Consider the following 19,296-nt stretch of genomic DNA (forward strand, 5'->3'; position numbering starts at 1 on the left):
ATGGCATTACCATCACCAAATTTCCCACCATCAGGGTCCTAAAGGGTCGCCATTGTTGAGAAAATCACTTGGGTCTGCCAAGCACATGACATGGCTACCAGAGAATAGTCGCGAGAAAAGCCTTATTCTGCCTCCGCCCTTCGGCCAGTCTGACCAGTTGTACAGCTTTGCTTAAATTTAAATCTTCCTGAGATTGGAAGGAGTCAGAGAGATTCTCATCTAAAACACCAACAGTTATTCAATCACTGATCAGGTTGCCTTTTAGTGATCCATGCCCACAATTTGGGGGCAGCAGGGTAGCATGGTGGTTAGCATAAATGCTTCACAGCTCCAGGGTCCCAGGTTCGATTCCCGGCTGGGTCACTGTCTGTGTGGAGTCTGCACGTCCTCCCGCTGTGTGCGTGGGTTTCCTCCGGGTGCTCCGGTTTCCTCCCACAGTCCAAAGATGTGCGGGTTAGGTGGATTGGCCATGCTAAATTGCCCATAGTGTCCTAATAAAAAAGTAAGGTTAAGGGGGAGTTGTTGGGTTACGGGTATAGGGTGGATACGTGGGTTTGAGTAGGGTGATCATGGCTCGGCACAACATTGAGGGCCGAAGGGCCTGTTCTGTGCTGTACTGTTCTATGTTCTATGTTCTAATTTGAGGCTAGGTGGTGCAAGTCATTAATGAATGGATCAAACCCGTCAACCTGGTTTTAACTGCACCAATTAAACTGCGCCCTCTCAATTCTGTGAATTCTGTGAAAGGCTCCGATGATATCTTGTTAGGAGCCTGACTCTTTGTTCATTTCCTGTCCAGCAAGCAAATCATTTGTTATGCTCCCAACAGCGTATAACAAAGTGTTAACGTTATCTTTGTTCTCTTCAGTTGCGGGACATGAGGCATTGCAGTATCACATAAAACGTTTTTGCCAATTTTGACATTGTTCAGCCTGGTCCCTTGATGGAACCATCAATTCACCAGACACGTGTTTCCGATATGAATCTAGGCTCGTCGCAGCTCGTCGCTCATGAAGGACGAACCCCAGTCGCTGTGTATGTAGCTGGGGGAAACCAAACAGGGTGAAGATGCTATGCAGGACCCTAATTGACTGTGTGGGAGGTCATGTCGGGGCACGGGATAGCGAATGGGAAACGGGAGAACTCGTCTACGACGTTTAAAAAGTAAACGTTCTTGTTAGTTGAGGGCAGTGGCCCTTTGAAATCAATCGCGAGGCGTTCAAAAGGCCTAGAAGCCTTGACCAGGTGGGCCCTGTCTGGTCTATAGAAGTGCGGTTTGCACTCTGCACAGATCGGGCAGTCCCTGGTGACCGCTTTTACCTCCTCATTAGAGAAAGGCAGGTTTCGGGCCCTGATGTAGTGGGCGAGCCGGGTGACCCCCGGGTGGCAGAGGTCATTGTGGATGAATTTTAATCGGTCGATCTGCACGCTGGCGCATGTCCCGCGGGATAGGGCATCCGGAGGCTCGTTGAGCTTCCCGGGTCGATATTTGATATCGTAATTGTAGGTGGAGAGTTCGATCTTCCACCTCAGAATTTTGTTGTTTTTAATTTTGCCCCTTTGCGAGTTGTCGAACATGAAGGCAACCGATCTTTGGTCGGTGATGAGGGTAAACCTCCTACCTACGAGGTAGTGCCTCCCGTGACGGATAGCCTCCACAATGGCTTGTGCTTCTTTCTCGACTGAAGAGTGTCGGAGTTCTGAAGCGGAGAGGGTACGGGAGAAAAATGCAACTGGTCTCCCTGCCTGATTTAACGTGGCTGCAAGAGCAACCTCTGAGGCGTCGCTCTCTACCTGAAATGGAGTGGACCGCTTTGGCGATGTCCTCCTTGATGCCGTCGAAGGCCTGGCGTGCCTCGGCTGACAGGGGAAATCGTGTGGCCCTAAAGAGTGGGCGGGCTTTGTCCGCATATTGAGGGACCCACTGGGCGTAGTAGGAAAAGAAGCCCAAGCATCGTTTGAGGGCATTGGGGCAATGGGGGAAGGGGAGTTCTAAGAGGGGGCGCATACGGCCCGGGTCTGGGCCCAGGACTCCGTTTTCCACGACATAGCTGAGGATGGCTAGTCTGGTTGTGCGGAAAACGCATTTCTCCTTGTTGTACGTGAGATTCAGTTTCTGTGCCGTCTGGAGAAAACGGTGGAGGTTGGTGTCGTGGTCCTGCTGGTCATAGCCGCAGATGGTGACATTGTCCAAGTACGGAAACGTGGCCCGCAGCCCGTACTGGTCCACCATTCGGTCCATTGCTCGTTGGAACACCGAGACCCCATTAGTGACGCCGAAAGGGACCCAGAGGAAATGGAAGAGGCGGCCATCGGCCTCGAATGCCATGTAGTGGCGGTCCTCCGGGCGGATTGGGAGCTGGTGGTATGCAGACTTCAGATCCACCGTGGAAAAGAGCCGGTACTGGGCAATCTGGTTTACCATGTCTGCAATCCTGGGGAGGGGATACGCGTCGAGGAGCGTAAATCTATTTATGGTCTGACTGTAGTCGACCACCATACGGAATTTTTCCCCGGTCTTAACGACCACCACCTGAGCTCTCCAGGGACTATTGCTGGCCTCTATAACCCCCTCACTGAGTAGCCTTCGGACCTTTGCTCTGACAAATACCCTATCCTGCAGGCTATACCGCCTGCTACGAGTGGCTATGGGTTTACAGTCCTTTGTGAGATTGGCGAAGAGAGGAGGGGGGGGGATTCGCAGCGTAGCGAGACTGCAGATAGTGAGTGGGGGCAGGGGCCCTCCGAAGCTGAGAGTGAGGCTCTTGAGGTTACATTGGAAGTCTATCCCTAATAAGAGTGGCGCGCAGACTTCGGGCAAAACGCAGAGTTTGAATTTCGAGTAGCTAGCGCCTCGGATTGTGAGTGTCGCAGCGGTGCGCCCCTGGATCTGGACCGAATGGGAGCCTGAAGCGAGCGAGATAGTTTGCTGCACGGGGAAAACGGGGAGCAAACAGCGTCTTACCAGGTCTGGATGTATGAAGCTCTCCGTGCTCCCGGAGTCGAAGAGGCATGGCGTTTTGTACCCGTTGATATGGACCTCTGCCATCGAGTTTCGTAGATTCTTTGGTCGTGATTGGTCCAGGGTGACCGCGCTGAGTGGCGGGTAGTCGGCGGCTCGATCAGCTGTGCTGGAGTGGCCCCGTGATGACTGCCCTCTGAGTTCATAGTCGAATTTGAATTCTTCCGCAGAGTTGTCCGAACGCGGAGATGCCGATCGGGCCCGTGGATAGCACGTGGCGGGCGGCGAGGAAGATGGCGTCCAAGATGGCGGCCCCCATGAGTCGCACGTGGCCGGCCGCGTGATGGAGGTTTTCCAAGATGGCGGCCCCCATGGATCGCACGTGGCTGGAGGGGGCGGAGTCGGGGCATAGGCCGCAGCGTTTCGGGCCCCGCGGGCCTGCGAGTGAGGGGAGCGATTACTTCGCGTCGCTGGGGAGTTGGAAGCTGGGCCCTTTAGCAAGGCACACTATTGTGTAATGGCCTTTTCGCCCGCAGCTGCTGCAGGTCACATTGCGGGCCGGGCAGTGCTTCCGCGGGTGCTGGTTCTGGCCGCAGAAATGGCAAGCTGGAGCAGCGTAGTGGCTGGCTGGGGCAGCATAGTGGCCGGCTGGGGCAGCATTGTGGCTGGGCGGCCGCGTAGCACAGGCCTGGGGGAGTCACTGGTCGGGGGCCCATGATTGGGTTGCGGGGTCCGCGGGGAACGAGTTAAGGCTGTGGAAGGAGACCTCCATCGTGGTAGCAGCTTCCACAGTCGTTTCTAAGTCCTGGGCCCCCTTTTCCAGCAGTCGTTAGCGCACATAGTTAGACCTGAGGCCCGCTACAAAAACATCACGTACCACAAGTTCCCTGTGTTCAGCCGTGGTAACCGCTTGGTAATTACAGTCATTGGACAAATTATTGAGTTCCCTTAGAAATTCGGCGAGTGATTCTGTAGGCCGCTGGCAGCGAGTCGTGAACACATGGCGAGCGTAAACTTAATTAATAGGCCTTACATAAATTTTATCAAGAACTGCTAGCGCCGCAGTTTATGATCTGGCCGAGTTTAGTTGCGTAGAGATTCTGTGGCTCACCCTCGTGTGCAGTAGACTTAGCTTCTGATCCTCTGTCGTTTCGGCTGCGCTTGCTTCTGCCAGGTAGGCCTTGAAGCACCGGATCCAGTGGGAGAAGATTTCTTTAGCCTCTGCATCCTGCGGGTCGAGTTCCAGGCGTCCAGGCTTGAGGGCCGATTCCATAATCAATCTTTACTGTTCTTAAGTCGATTAAATTGATGGAACCATCAATTCACCAGACATGTGTTTCCGATATGAATCTAGGCTTTAATCGACTTACTTCAGAGCCACCCTGTTACCCGTTGATGAACTCTTAGTGAACTCAGGCTGACTCTGGACAACGGTATTTATACAGCTGCACTAGGGGGAGGAGTCGTGGGCGGAGCCAAGGGTGGAGCCCAGTACAAGTTCCTGAGTACTCCCAGAGCTACTCCCCCTAGTGGTAGGATAGCACTACTGCGCTTACAAAGACAGTGTGAATTATCCTATATACATATATATATTACATTCACCACATCCCTCATTGTGTTGGATAGAATCTGATGCGGGTCAAGTAGTCGCCATTGCTCACCCAGGTCCAAACTTATCTTTTCCTGCACTGCTTGTCCTGCCAGTCACTGGGCTATATTCAATAGTTTATAATGCTGGGGAGGTCTCAAAGTCCTTCCACTGCAGACTTTGCTGGGATTTTTCCCACCATTTTCTATCATTCTGCTGCGAGTGTAATTGCTGCTGCTACTACCTGTTATTATTGGTTTTGTATTGGGTTTCTTTCGCTTCATATTCTAGAACAGACCTCGATTGAACCAACTGTCGTTCAAAAAACATTTATTCACATGTTAACTTCTTAAAAAGCATAAGTAGGGCTAACGTAGGCATAAGTAGGCCAGAACTATCCTCTAAGATGCTGCTCAGACATCCTCTCTCAGTGGGTGACGTTACTGTGACACAGCTTCTTTTGCACATGCTCAGTATGCTCTTATCTGAGTTAACACATTATTTGCAGTTCTAACCGCAAAAGCCTTTCCACCACTTGCAAGGCACAAAACAGGAATTTAATAGAATACTGTCTACTTGCCTGCACAGGTAAAACTAATACAACACTCAAGAATCTCAATCCCATTCAGGACAAAGCAACTCCCCCTCATCAGAACCCTCCCTACCATTTTCAACATCCACTTCCTCCACCACTGGCATTTTGTGGCTACATTTTACACCACCTGCAGGGTGCAATGCATTATGTTGTCCAGGTTTCTTCAGCAGCATCTACCAAACATGTGATCATCACCACTTAGAAGGGCAGCGGGTGTGCAAGAATACCATCACCTGAAGCTTCCCTCCAAGTCACAACGCCATCCCAATTTGGATATGCATCACCATTCTTTCATCATCACTGGGTCAAAATGATGGAAATGCATTCTGAGCATCATTGTGAGAGCACATTCAGCACATGAACTACAATTTTCAATATGCAAGTCTACCACCATCTGCTCACGGCAGTAATGGCTGGTTTTGCCAGCTATGCTCAAATCTCAAAACAGAACTCATAAAAAAATCAAAATAATTTTTCCCATTAAAATATAGATTTTTTAGGTTCATTTGGATTTATAAAAGAAGTCACCTATGCACTGCAATTTTTTTTGTACTAATAATATAATAATACTTTAAGATAGTCAGTTGTTAAGCTTCTTTTAAAGGAAGATCCCACCTTCCCCCTCCATCAGTTTTTAGTGCACATTCACAGCAACATATTAGCAAAAGCAGGCTGGATGTTTCTTTTGCACTGTCAAGGAGCAGAAATATAGATGAGCAAATAAATGCAAATGAATTCTGAAGCACATCATCCCATTTAGCCTCTATTCATTTCTTTGAATAGACATGGTAGACATGTAGACTTTTACTCTATTGGAGGGTTTAAGAAGTGTTTTATGTGCTGCAGGCTGCATACAAAAACTGCTTCCTTTCTTCAAAATCTCGTACTGATTAACTTCTCAAGTCTGGCACACATGCACAACTGAAAGGATGGCAGAGGAGACGAGATTTAGTTTTCCTTGATATCCACTCTAATCAAATCAAGCAGGGCCACAAAATTGCATCTTTATGGATGAAAGCCCAATGAATGACAAGCAAAACAGGAAAATATGAAGGCAGTTCTAATTTGGGTTCAAATGAAAGATGTGCTTTTCACAATCAATAGAAGAAGCACAAGCCTACCTTGTTAACATAATTGTAAATATATTGTAAATATTTTCCAAGCCACTGCTCGTGTACTAGTCCATTCTAACTGAAAAACCTTGGTTTTTCACACAGACAGGAATGGGGCATCAACACAAAGCAGAACACTCTGATTGTTGGGTCTTGTGACAGGCTGCATAAATAATGTGGAGTATTGTTAATAAATTATATTTAAAAATTAATACTGAAACCTTTTAAATCCGACTGCATAAAATCGAGTCTTACAGAGTAATATAACCTGAATGGTGTTGTGTTCTGATGTAAAATAGCACTGAATAGTGTTTTTTAGACTTGTTGAAGTTTTAGAATCAAGTCCGTCGGTAGTTTCTATTTTTTTGGGTAGGTCTTTTTCAGGTTGTCTTCACAGACCCTATAACACATGTCTACAAAACTTTGAGTGGTACGTATGTTTTAACAGGCATCAGAGCTGCTACTTTAGAAAAATATTTTGTGCTTCCCACTGTTAGGGGTTACACAGGCCTCAGGCCTCTTCCACATGTCTGCTCACTGAATCTTCCACTCACCCCTTCACAATCCTCCCGTTATACTCAATGTATACTCAAGCTTAGTCAGGTCACAACTGGTATCCTTTGTACGGTTACTAATGTGTTTATTGCTGAAAAGAGAGACATACTGCTAAAGATTTGGGGATTTGTATAACCCCACGCACATTAGGTTCGGCCATAAATTGGACCCTAGCTATTTGCTCCCCTTTGAGCTCGATACAGTAAGAGAGTGCGTCAAAAGTATCTTGTTGGGCAATGGCTATCCTGATCAGACCACTGTTTGCTATGTATTGTGCAAACCTACAAATGGGCCAAAGGCTGCCAGTTTTAGATCTAAACAGTGCCCGGTCTACCACAAATTACCATGGAAAGGCAACATATCTCAAAACTTTGAACAGCAGATTAAACAAGCCGGTTCATACTGCACTTATGTCGTAGTGACAGGACTGGTATTTTCTACTAATTAATTGTCAGCATCAGTCCAGAAAGACAGCCTGCTTACCACTCAATTGAGCAATGTTGTGTAAGAATTTCAGTACCGTTGAGATGTCAGGTATTGTAGGTCCTATGTCCTAATAATGGGCTGATTGAATGAAACAACATGGGCGGAATTCTGCCCCCCACGCCGGGTGGGAGAATCGCCGGGGCGCCGCACGAGTCCCGCCACGCCAGCCCGGCACCCACGCGCAATTCGCCCACCCCCCCCCCCCCCCCCCAACCAGCGCGGCGAGAATCACGGCTGGCCCCTCGGAGAATCGCCGCTCGCCGTTTGCAAAAGGCGAGCGGCGATTCTCCGGCCCGGATGGGCCGAGCGGCCGCTCCAACATGACAGGTACCGCCGGCGCCGTCCACACCTGGTTCCTGCTGGCGGAACGCTGGGGGGAGCGGCCTGTGGGGGTGGGGGAGGGGGGTTCCTGCACCGCGGGGGGGCCTCCGATGGGGTCTGGCCCGCGATCGGGGCCCACCGATCGACGGGCCGACCTCTCTAAAGGAGGACCTCCTTTCCTCCGTTGCCCCACAAGATCCATCCGCCATCTTCTTGCGGGGTGACCTCGGGGAGGACGGCAACCGCGCATGCGCAGGTGACGTTATTTACGCGACGCCGGCCACGTCATTTACACGGCGCCGCTTTTTACACGGCGCCAAGGCCCAGCGCGCGTAAAATACGCGACACCGCTCCTAGCCCCCCGGGGGCGGGACAATAGGGGGCTGGGAGCAGGCTCCGACGCCGGAGTGAAACACTCAGGTTTTCACTCCGGCGTCGGGACTTTGGAGAATCGCGCCCCCACATTCCCCTGGCCTTTTGTAATTGATAGAGTGCAGACTGTACTCAATCAACAATTCTGCAATTGGGCAACACCTGCTGAAAAATCCTGAGTGTGCCAAAAGCTACACTAACAACCAATTTATGTTAACCAATTGAGGTCATAACAGAGCTCATTTATGCCTGTTAGGAGCAGCATACAATCAAAGACATCAGCCCGTTCTCTGCAAACAAAAGGAATATTTTCAAGCCTTGTGCCGCTTTTGAAATAGCCAGAAGCATGAGGAGCCTATAGTCCCTTGCTGATTTCCCCATGGCAACGCCTCAGCCAATCAAAGGTGACTTGCTGACCAATCAGCTTTCTTTCCTCCTGTGGTTTAAATTTTTGTGATTGTTTGAAATTTGTATTTATCCTGATGGGTACCAGGCAAAACCTTTTGGCAACATGTCTCTCTTTTATTTTTATAATCTTTATTGTCACAAGTAGGGTTACATTAACACTGCAATGAAGTTACTGTGAAAAGCCCCAGGTCGCCGGTTTGGGTACACAGAGGTAGAATTCAGAATGTCCAAATTACCGAACAGCACGTTGGATTGGATTGGATTGGATTTGTTATTGCCACGTGTACGAGGTACAGTGAAAAGTATTTTTCTGTAAGCAGTTCAACAGATCGTTAAGTACATGGGAAGAAAAGGAAAGAAAATAAAATACATAATAGGGCAACATAAGGTATACAATGTAACTACATAAGCACCGGCATCAGACGAAGCATACAGGGTATAGTGTTGATGAGGTCAGTCCATAAGAGGGTCATTTAGGAGTCTGGTAACAGCGGGGAAGAAGCTGTTTTTGAGTCTGTTCGTGCGTGTTCTCAGACTTCTAAATCTCCTGCCTGATGGAAGAAGTTGGAAGAGTGAGTAAGCCGAGTGAGAGGGGTCTTTGATTATGGCGCCCGCTTTCCCAGGCAGCGGGAGGTGTAGATGGAGTCAATGGATGGGAGGCAGGTTCGTGTGATGGACTGGGCAGTGTCAAGACTCTCTGAAGTTCTTGCGGTCCTGGGCCATGCAGTTGCCATATCAGGCTGTGATGCAGCCAGATAGGATGCTTTCTATGGTGCATCTGTAAAATTTGTTGTTTAGTCCTTGCCACAACCGCGAGAGTCTGTCTGTGACTCTAGCTTGGTTTGATATTCTCTCTTGGGATCTCGGATGGCTTTGCAGAGGTCGTACCTGGATTTCTTGTATAGGTCAGGGTCATCTGATTTGAACGCCTCAGACTGTCCTTCAGTAGGGAGTCAATCTCACGATTGAGCCATGGTTTCCAGTTGGGGGACGTACGTACTGCTTTCTTCGGCGCGCAGTCGTCCACACATTTGCTGATGAAGTCTGTGACAGTGGTGGCAGACTCAGTTAAGTTGGCCGCTGGGTTCTTAAATATGGACCAGTCCACTATCTCTAAGCAGTCACATAAGAGCTCTTCTGTTTCCTCGGAGCAGCACTGCACGTCTTTCGGAACTTGTGGGAGGAAACCGGAGCGCTCGGAGGAAACCCATGCAGACACGGATTCCGCACAGACAGTGACCCAAGCCAGGAATCAAACCTGGGACCCTGGCGCTGTGAAGCCTCCGTGCTAACTACTATGCTACCGCTTTTCAGCAATATCAAGCTCTGTATGACCAGAGAGAGGGCTTAATGCGTACATCTTCTGTCATCATTTTGTGTTTTATGTTCCATGGTACCTTTCTGAAGAAAGAAATTGTAATGAATCTATAAGCATTGTTTTAATTCCACTTGTGACCCAATTAAAATATTTCAATAGCTCTCACCATTCTTCTCCTGAATACCAGTAATGTAGAAAAACGGCAATGCACAGAGCTGAAGCTATGGCATGCTCAAAATTATACTAAATGCATAGATTCAACATCCAAAGTTAGTGAAGATATGAGAAACAGATTTATACAAATCTTATTATGCTGTCAGAGGAGGGGCAGTCAAGCCTCTGCCTGGAATGCTATTTAGATACTCAAGATTATCAGATGTCAGGTGGTCATCACAGTAACGTATTCTAGTGTACGCCCCAATATTAAGAACATTGTCAAATATGCCTTTTAAATTGAACAAACTGTTTTAAAATTACGAAAGCAACATTGAGAATATGTGGACGAATGCAAATGAATGTAATTACATTTTCTGATGAACTATAATAAGGTCTGAATAAAATATACACTCTATGTATAGGAATCCTTATCAAAAAATTATTATGCATTTAATGTGTTATCAGTTATAGAGGAAACAATGAAAAATGAAAGTCAATTGGTATAAAGTTTGTCTTTGGCATTCCAGAGTAACCAAAAGATATTTACCATCTCTACTGTCTTAACACAGCCAACAGCTGATGAACAGCCAATTTCCCTTTATCACATTATTGCAGCCATGAAGAAACACATTTGTTCTACTCAGCCTACTAAAGATACAGTCCAATCTAACGTATACATGTTTTATATCAGTGGAATCCTCGGAGTATGAGGAATTCAACGATATATAATAAGTAGCATGACATTTTATTTACTGGGAGAAAATTGTCTCCATCGAGGAAGAGAAACTCAAAATGTATTTTCAAAGCCAAATATCACTATTCTAATAAGGCAATATTTCTTGATAAACTATTTTCCCTAAAAATATGACATAGCATTAACATTTTCATGAACTGAGGGCTTTAGATAAATATTGCACATAGATTTGTAGCTTGGTTTAATCAGGCAAAATATATCTTGTAAATAACTAAGGTCAGTGTAGGAGTATATTCGATTGGTTCTATGCCAATAAAAATAAATTTTCTACATTACATTCTATACAGATCATTACCATAATATATTCAATTTGGTGTACAACAGTTTTTCACAACAAAAATGCTCCTATAATATATGGTGTACATTATATTTTCCTCTATATTGCTATAAAACAGTATTACCACAGTGCAAGTCAGATGATGCCACCTACCTTAAATTTTATCAATATTCACATTGTGATTGTTAACCCTCAGTGTCACTGCATTGTAAAAGGGGAAAAAAATGGAGAGAGTTTCTTCAATGCAAACAAGATGAAATTGATTTTCCTTGCCCCACCCTTGAGTAAGCCAGCAGGAATTTGCTAAACTGCACCCAAATGGAGCACAACTGAACCCAAATTAATGGGCTCAGATTATTTACATAACTGGTGTGGTAACAGCAACTGTTCTTCCAACGGTTGATTTCCTTGTTGCCCTTCCTCTGGGTCATTTTCTGCCTTCTCTCTGATATCTTTAGTTGCCCTTGATCAGGCTCAGTTGGCCTTGTCTTGGCAGAGTTGTCCTCTCTATTGGGTCTCTTGTTGCCCTCAGTGGAATTGCCCTCAGTCTGGGGTCTCTTGTTGCCCTTGGTGCGTTCTTGAGAGTTTGCCCTCTTTTTTTTTAACTTTTTAAAAAATTTAGATTACCCAATTATTTTTTCCAATTTAAGGGGCAATTTAGCGTGGCCAATCCACCTACTCTGCACATTTTGGGTTGTGGGGGCGAAACCCACGCAGACACGGGGAGAATGTGCAAACTCCACACGGACAGGACCAGAGCCGGGATCGAACCCTGGGACCTCAGCGCCGTGAGGCGGTTGTGCTAACCACTAGGCACCGTGCTGCCCTTAGAGTTTCCCTCTTTATGGGGATTTATTCTTGCCCAAGAACCTTTTGTTGAGAGTTGCCCTCTGGGTCTCTTCTAATTTTCAGTCCATTGATGCCTTTTTTCTTGGAGTTACTGCTTTAAAATTCATTACCTCTTTAACACTGAGTATAGGAACCATTTTTTTCACACAGGGTGTAGTTGCTAGGATACAGTTGACTTCCCTCTGTCTTTCTTTGAAGTCTTGGGCTAGATGGGGCTGTGTCCCCATGCCGGCGTAAAAACGCTGACGCTTTGCTCCAGATATTCCTGAAAAAAATAGAGACCATTTCACTTACCTGTAGGGTGCTGGCAGGGACCCGGAGTGATTCTCACAGCTTTGGCTGCAGATATGGAAACCCGCACTTCCGGTTCCGAGTCCACGTATGCGCAAGGCGGTGGCCTCCAGCAGCTGCGCCAAGCGTCATGGCGGACTCGAACCGCAAACCAAGAGCAAGAAAGAAGGTGCCCCCGATCGACCCCGTGACGCTTCATCTCACCCGATTGCTGCCTCGGCTGCCCATAAGATGGATCCCCCCCCCACCTCCACCAGGGCGGCCGTTGATTGAGTCAGCAGCCGTCCGCTCGAGAGTCCAGACCAGCCAGACGTGGTTAGAACCACGCCTTAGGGAAATCGGCAGGTTGGGATTGGAGTATCGCTGGGGGGGGGGGCCTCTAGCAATGGCTCCCCAGCCACACAGCGTGATTCGCGGGTGAGCGATTCTCTGGGGACCGGAGAATGTGGGTGCGGTGCCAGGCCCAATTCTGGCGTAAAGTTGATGTCCGCCCCTGCGCCAAACACGATTTTCGGTGCGCGGCTGCAGACAATCCAGCTCATTGTTTCTGGACAGATCATTGAAAAAAGCTTTTCAGTGTTGTATTCTACAACAAATGTATTGATGAAGGTACAGGGTGTTCCAACCCTCTGCACTGCACTAGGCTTGGAATTTGGTTGTGCCTCTGCTTTGGTTTGTGACAAAATGTGCTTTCCTTGTTTTAAAATGAGAGCGATTGATGTTTTATCTTTTTAAAAATCCTATAGTAACTTTGAAAACAGCAGCCAGGGACCCTGCTAAAATTTACTCTCTTTCTCTTAAACTTTGCAGGTTTCTGGACTTAACTCTGTCAACCTTTTTTCTGCAGGTTTTCCTCTGCTCTCCCTGCTTTTTTAAAAATGTTTTTTTTACTAAAGTTGTCTTTCAGCTTCTGCCACCTGCAGAGCCTGTGGAGCTGCGACCTATTCTACAATGATTCTACAATGTAAGTACAGCTTTTTAATAATTTTTTGCACAATGTCTTGTGAACTGTGTCACCAGGATCTTTTTAAAACTTCTGTGCGAAGCTGCTTCGACTTTGTTTTTAATTTTTCTTATGAGATGTACGTCTCTCTAGACCAGCTTCAGTTTTTCATACCATGGGATGCTGTTAGAACCATTGAATCCATACAATGCAGAGGGACGGCAATTCAAGCCATCAAGTCTGCATTTGACTATCACCTTTCATATCACTGCTGATCCACATGTCGGATGATGGTATTATCTCAAATGTGATATCTTGTAGGAGCTATCTTTAATATGTCAATGATGAGGGATTGAGACTTGTATGTTTAAATATGAAACCTTTATTAGTAATCCTTACCTATTTACAGTTTCCAGGTTACTATCATACATACTGCCATGGAGTATGATGCTGAGTTACAGAGTTCTGTTTCTAGACTGCCCTATGTGTCTACTGCCATGTGGACTCTATACATCGTACTGTGGGCAGTATTGTTCTCCAGTGTCTGTTCCACTGAGACTTTTGCATACAATGTATACAGGTACATATCATGGCAACTGGCCTTTAACTTGGTTTGAAAATGTCCCTGGGACTGGATAATATGCCTTATACTTTAGTAGAATACTTGTCATTTTCGCAGGCTTGAACGGCTTGCAGCAATGATCATTTCTGATAGCTTCACCACCTTCAACCTCCTGTCAGCAGTTCGATGGCCTGTAGTTCTCTGGTTCTCCATTACAGTTTATAACTTAGCTTTCTGGAAGTGGCAGTTGTTAAGAAAGTGATATATAGTTAGAAGTAGGTAGACCGAGTGGTAGTTTTGTGGAAGTCATTTAGACTCAAAACATTTGGCGTGTTTGGGAGGGAGTTTCATGGTCAGTATTCAATGGCACATCGTGCAAAAATGAGCCCCCATGAGTTTCTCATCATTACTGGCTCCCTCACCATCTGATTCGCCCAACTCAAGCCTCAGCTGCTCGCCGCTACAAGGGGGAAATGCTTTTAAGCACTCCCTCATCACTCACTCTCAGTCAACACCACAAGCATGGCAGCGCGCAGCACTGCTCCTTGCTTTGGGTTGCCAAGGCGTCTCGATGCTGTGGATGAGAGGCAGGGCACCATGTTCCCTCGAGGGGTCAGAGGACCAGCTAGCAGGGGGCGGCAATGCTGCTTGGGAGGGAGTGGCAGCGGCTGTCAGTGCAGACCGCCATCCAATATCGGCAGAAGACCAACGAGTCCAAATAGTTGCAAAGGTAAGTTACCACCTGTCTCCTGCCATCAGTTCCGCCTGCCACCCCTCAAATCTCCAACCCCAATCTACTGGCTGATCCTCCCCACTTCCGATCTTCGTGCTCGTCCCTAGGACCCGCTGGCACTCACAAGCACAACCCCGTCATATCCAGCATGTTGGTGCCTACACATGCCACCCTGGTATAGACACCCCTGACCATGAAGTGTGTGGCTCACAATGCCTTCTCTTTTCCTCCGTAGGAGAAGGCATTGTGAGCACACACTCAGGGTCGGGGGAAAGGGCCAAGACAGGCGGGGAGAGGGGGAGGAATTCCAGATAGTCGAGTACTCACCCCCTATGAGGAACTGGTCCTGGAAATCGCGGGGTTGACCGAGGAGGATAACAGTCATCGACAGCAAGGTGGCCTATGCCAGAGAAGTAAGGATCCACTGCCTCTTCAGCCAGATGACCTGTCTCAAGCCAGTTGTTCATTCAGACCAAATGATCCTTCCCTCTGACTGACCACACTGTCCCTTATCTCGCAGGATCACCATCTGGTGAGACGGGCAACCTGAGTAGTTACCCTCCCTCCGCAACCAAGAAAAACACTTTGGAGGAGAGCTCCATGGAGAACACTGGCAATGCATCACAGCTATCAACTCACCTTTCACCAGCGCAGAGACACACACCTCGGTGAGCGACACATTAGTGGACAGTCTTCAGGGCACTATCTGGTGGGCACCACACGTTGCTGATGCATATCAATTGGAGGTAGGAACATCCAAAGGAGACAGCAGTGGGAGGTCTACTGGATCCCAGGACACAGCTTGGGTCCCGGCCAGACGGCGAACCTCTGGACCAGGTTTTCCCTATGCTGATGCAGGCATAGGACACAGCCGCATGATTCAGGATGGGGGGTGGGTGTCAGTCACATTCCAGTGACTGCAAGGCCAATTGGAGGAGTCCCAAAGGCTGCAGGCACGGCTATGGTTGCCAACAATGTGTGGTATGGAAGCTGAGCCTGCTAGGGTGGCGACTGCAGTGGAAACTCTGGAGCACGATGTCCGAGTCTTAAGTGGTGGTGTCCAAGCCATGGTTTCAGTCTGTGAGGATCATGGCTGAGGGCCTCGGCATCATGTCCCAGTAGCAGAGGGACGCGTCCCAGACTCAGGTGGACATTACCGAGGCATTGAGTCACTGAGGAGCGCCACTGATGACGTCACCCATGGTGGAGACATGGGAGCCTCTCCATCCTTCAGAGTCTCCCATGGCCCTACGGGGCACCGACCAGAAGGATAGATTATGGAGAGAAATGGGGCGAGGGGGTTGGGGGAGGAGAGGGGATGGGTGTGGATGGGTGTTGATCGAATTAGACACAACCTTGACCTAGGATTATCTGGAGACGATGAATGCCTCCCTAGTCCTCTTGGTTATGTCGAAACCCTTGCCACAGGCTATCTTCTGGCTCCTCCTCAGGCTCATCTTTCAGCCCCTCCTGGACCGCCTCATCCTCCTTCTCAGATGGAACGCACGGCCCTCTGCCTCTCCTGCTTCTCCTCCAACATGTTGCCCCGCTGCTCTGCCAGATTGTGGTAGGCACAGAAGACCACCACAAAGTGGGAGATCCTATGGGGGGTAGACTGTAAGGCACCACCTGAGTGGTCAAGGCGTTGGATCTGCATTTTCAACAGCCCAATGCACTGCTCAATGACAGCACGGGTGGTAACGTGGGCCTCATAACGGGTCTCCACCTCAGTCTCAGGCCTCTGCACCGGTGTCATCCGTAATGACCTTTGGGGATCCCTTGTCCCTACGAGCCAACCAGTCACTCTAGGGTGATCGTCAAAGACACCGGGGATCTCCGAGTGGCCCAGGATGTAGCGGTTATGCCAGTGTAGCAGGCACACACAGGAATGGTTCTGAGGTGGTGGTTGCACAGAATTTGAATATTCAGAAAGTGGAACCCCTTCCTGTTAATATAGGGCACTCCCTGGTGCTTACAGGACAACATGTGTGTCATCAATCGCCTCCTGGACCAGGGGCAGCCTGGCAATGGCAACAATCCCTGCAGCCCAGGCAACTTGGTGGGCCTGGTCCAGCCCGTAGGTGATACAGTCTGATGACCGGGCATACAGAGCATCCGTCACCTCCCGGATGCACCTGTGGGCAGATGCCTGTGAGAAGCCAGACAGATTCGCCCTTGAGCCTTGGAATGATCCGGTAGCATAAAAGGTTAGGGCTGCAATGACCTTCATGGCCAACGGGAGCGGGTGTCCTCCTCCTCCACGGGATCCTATGTCTGCGAGGACGTGGCACAGGTACCACACTGACTCTCTGCTGAGACATAGACTTCTCCAGCACATGGTGTCCATCAGCTCATGGTACGACCAACAACACTTGTACACTTTGGACCATTGCTGGTCTCCCCTTCTCAGCCTGATGGGTTGGTCTTCAGGGTGTGTGACAGCCCACTGTACATGGGATGCCGCCTCCAGCCTGCATTGTCGTTGCTGCCTTCTATGGCATCTGCCCGCCTCGACTACCACTAGCAAAGCAAAGACAGACTCCGCGGGATCGACACCAGTAAACATTGTTTTATCTGGAAGGAATTGGAGAAAGAGTCTTCTGTGGCGTATGCTGTCCATCAGCTCATTGAACGACCTGTGCACCCTGGCATGTCATTGGCTCCCCCTTATGGTCCCCTTCTCAGCCTGATGGGTGGTCGGGTCTTGAGGGTGTGGTGGCCGTCTGCACATGGGGTGCCGCCTCCCCCCTGCGTCGGCATTGCTGCCTTCGTCAGTGTCTCTGCGCCTCAGCTGTGACAAGCAGAACAAGGCCAACCTCCGCAGGATCGACACCAACGTTCATTTTTGTCTCTGGAATGATTTGGGAAAAGGAGAGAGACCAACAATCTGTTCGGACTTCCACCCCGAGACCTTCAAAGCCCCCAAGCCTTCCCTACCCTAACCATCCCACCTTCAACTTGCCATCTAGCGAGCCGGTTGTGTTGACAAACATTTCTCTGCACATTCGCCCCCAACCACATCAGGAGCCACAGACCTCAGGCCATGGACCTCTGCCTGGAATTTAAGGGAGGACATGTTCAGCTTCCGTCTGCTCATCCACACACTAACACTTTGGCCGCAAGAGGATCCTCAGTGGTGAAGCCCTGATCTTTACTGTTTGATTGTTGGCAGCTGATTCTATGGTGCTGAAGCTCCTAGAGTTCAGGCACACTGTTATGGCATCTAGGTTTGGAGGGCATCCAGTCCACTAATCATTCTCTGAGGCATGACACTTGTGCCTTCGTGGAGGTACTTGAGAGTTGAGAAGAGTTGAGAAGAAAGTTGAGAATTGAGAAGAAAGATTTGAAAATCAACTACATAACATTCCACAAAGCACACAAACCATTAAACAACAAGAATTATCGCCGTTCCATATTGGTACAAATACAAAGCTTTATGGGGGGCACGGTGGCACGGTGGTTAGAACTGCTGCCTCATTGCACTGAGGATCTGGGTTCGATCCCAGCCTCAGGTCACTGTCTGTGTGGGATTTGCGCATTCTCCCCATGTTTGCGTGGGTTTTACCCCCACATCCCAAAGGTGTGCAAGGTAAGTGGATTGGCCATGCTAAATTGCCCTGAATTGGAAAAAATTAATTGGGTACTCTAAATTTAAAATAATACAAAGCTTTACCTGCTCATTTTCACAAAAAACAAATAAATGCAGGGTATCACCAATCGCAGGTTCCTCAACAGAAACGGAGGATAAGTCTGAGAATGTATTATCATGTCCAGAATTTTATGATAAAAATTATCTGTCCATCAAAGTGTGACTTGTTCTACGTATCAGTGCCATTCTCCATCCAGGCGCCGTAGCTGTGCGGGCCCTCCCACACGGCCCAGTCCCACCAGAACCAAATCCTGACATCCCCATATTCCACTGGCACTCAAGGTGCAATTGAACATCCTGGACTTCCAACGTGTTTAACCCGTGGTGAAGTGCCAGTAACATGCAGCACTCACCACACCAGCAACAAAAGAATCAGCAATCTGCGAGAGCATTTCTTCAACAACATCATCAGGTGGCCCATTTGAAACAATGTCACGCACCAGGTCCTGCAGCATCTTCCTGCTGCAAACCGGATTGCCTTCTGGACTCAAAAGTCCTCCTGAGCCCGGTGTTCCAGGACACAGGTACCTTGGGAATAATTGTCCTTCTCTCCGGCTACAGAAAAGGAAGGAAACAGCAACAGCAACCTCCAGCATCTGCAGTCTCCAGCAGGAGCAGCAGCAAACACAAAGTGCAGCTGTGAGGTGCTGTCACAACTAACAAGGCTAATTCATCATTTGGAATAGCCTTCAGTTGTGACGCTAGAGGCTGCGCACAGTCAAAGGGGGTGAAAGTGAATTTCAGGAGAGAAGCTGCAGCAGGGCTCTGTCCTGGGAGAGTTTGGCTGAAGCTGTGGTTGCAGCTGTTATGGGTCTCCACAATATTTAAAGAGGGCTTGAAGGCATCAGAGACACAAAGCCCCTCACCCTCCAGCCCAGGGACAACCCCCCCCGACCTGGAACATTACCTGACAAAACCCAAGATGCTGGTAAATGGAATTGGCTACTCACCTTCTCAGTTCCCCACAGTAGCCATTGTGCCAGCTGCACCTTTTTCAAAAGGTGTGCTGAATGACACCCTCATGACTTCCACCCCTGTTGCTGATGTCAAGGGACACATATAAGTAGGAACAGAAAAATTAAGTTCTGATATCACAAATAGTTGCGTGGGTGCACTGTGATTGTTACAATTATCGCACCTTCATAAATATAGTTCAACCCATAACCATTGACGATCCCCCCATCCCCCACCACTGCACCAGAGCTAACATTTTGAGTTTAGCTGAATATTGTTGCAAATGCTTTAGATTTATCTTTTACACTGATGCGCTGGTGCCCCGCTCTGACGAAGAGTCATCCAGAATCGAAACAATTGCTCTGTTCTCTGTCCACAGATGCTGTCAGACTGGCTGAGATTTTCCAGCAT

At 48.4% G+C, this 19,296-nt stretch overlaps 1 protein-coding gene and 1 long non-coding RNA gene across 8 annotated transcripts in view; one reads left to right on the forward strand and one right to left on the reverse strand.

Annotated features, from left to right (window-relative positions):
- ush2a (Usher syndrome 2A (autosomal recessive, mild)) overlaps positions 1-19,296 on the reverse strand; it is a 1,354,742-nt gene that overhangs the window by 1,202,698 nt on the left and 132,748 nt on the right. The window lies entirely within an intron of this gene.
- LOC119973510 overlaps positions 12,939-19,296 on the forward strand; it is a 79,514-nt gene continuing 73,156 nt past the window's right edge. The window contains exon 1 of the long non-coding RNA XR_005462335.1: positions 12,939-13,008. This is a non-coding gene — a long non-coding RNA (uncharacterized LOC119973510). The remainder of the gene's footprint in view (positions 13,009-19,296) is intronic.

Source organism: Scyliorhinus canicula, chromosome 1, assembly GCF_902713615.1.
Source record: "Scyliorhinus canicula chromosome 1, sScyCan1.1, whole genome shotgun sequence".
In the NCBI taxonomy this organism is placed as follows: Eukaryota; Metazoa; Chordata; class Chondrichthyes; order Carcharhiniformes; family Scyliorhinidae; genus Scyliorhinus; species Scyliorhinus canicula.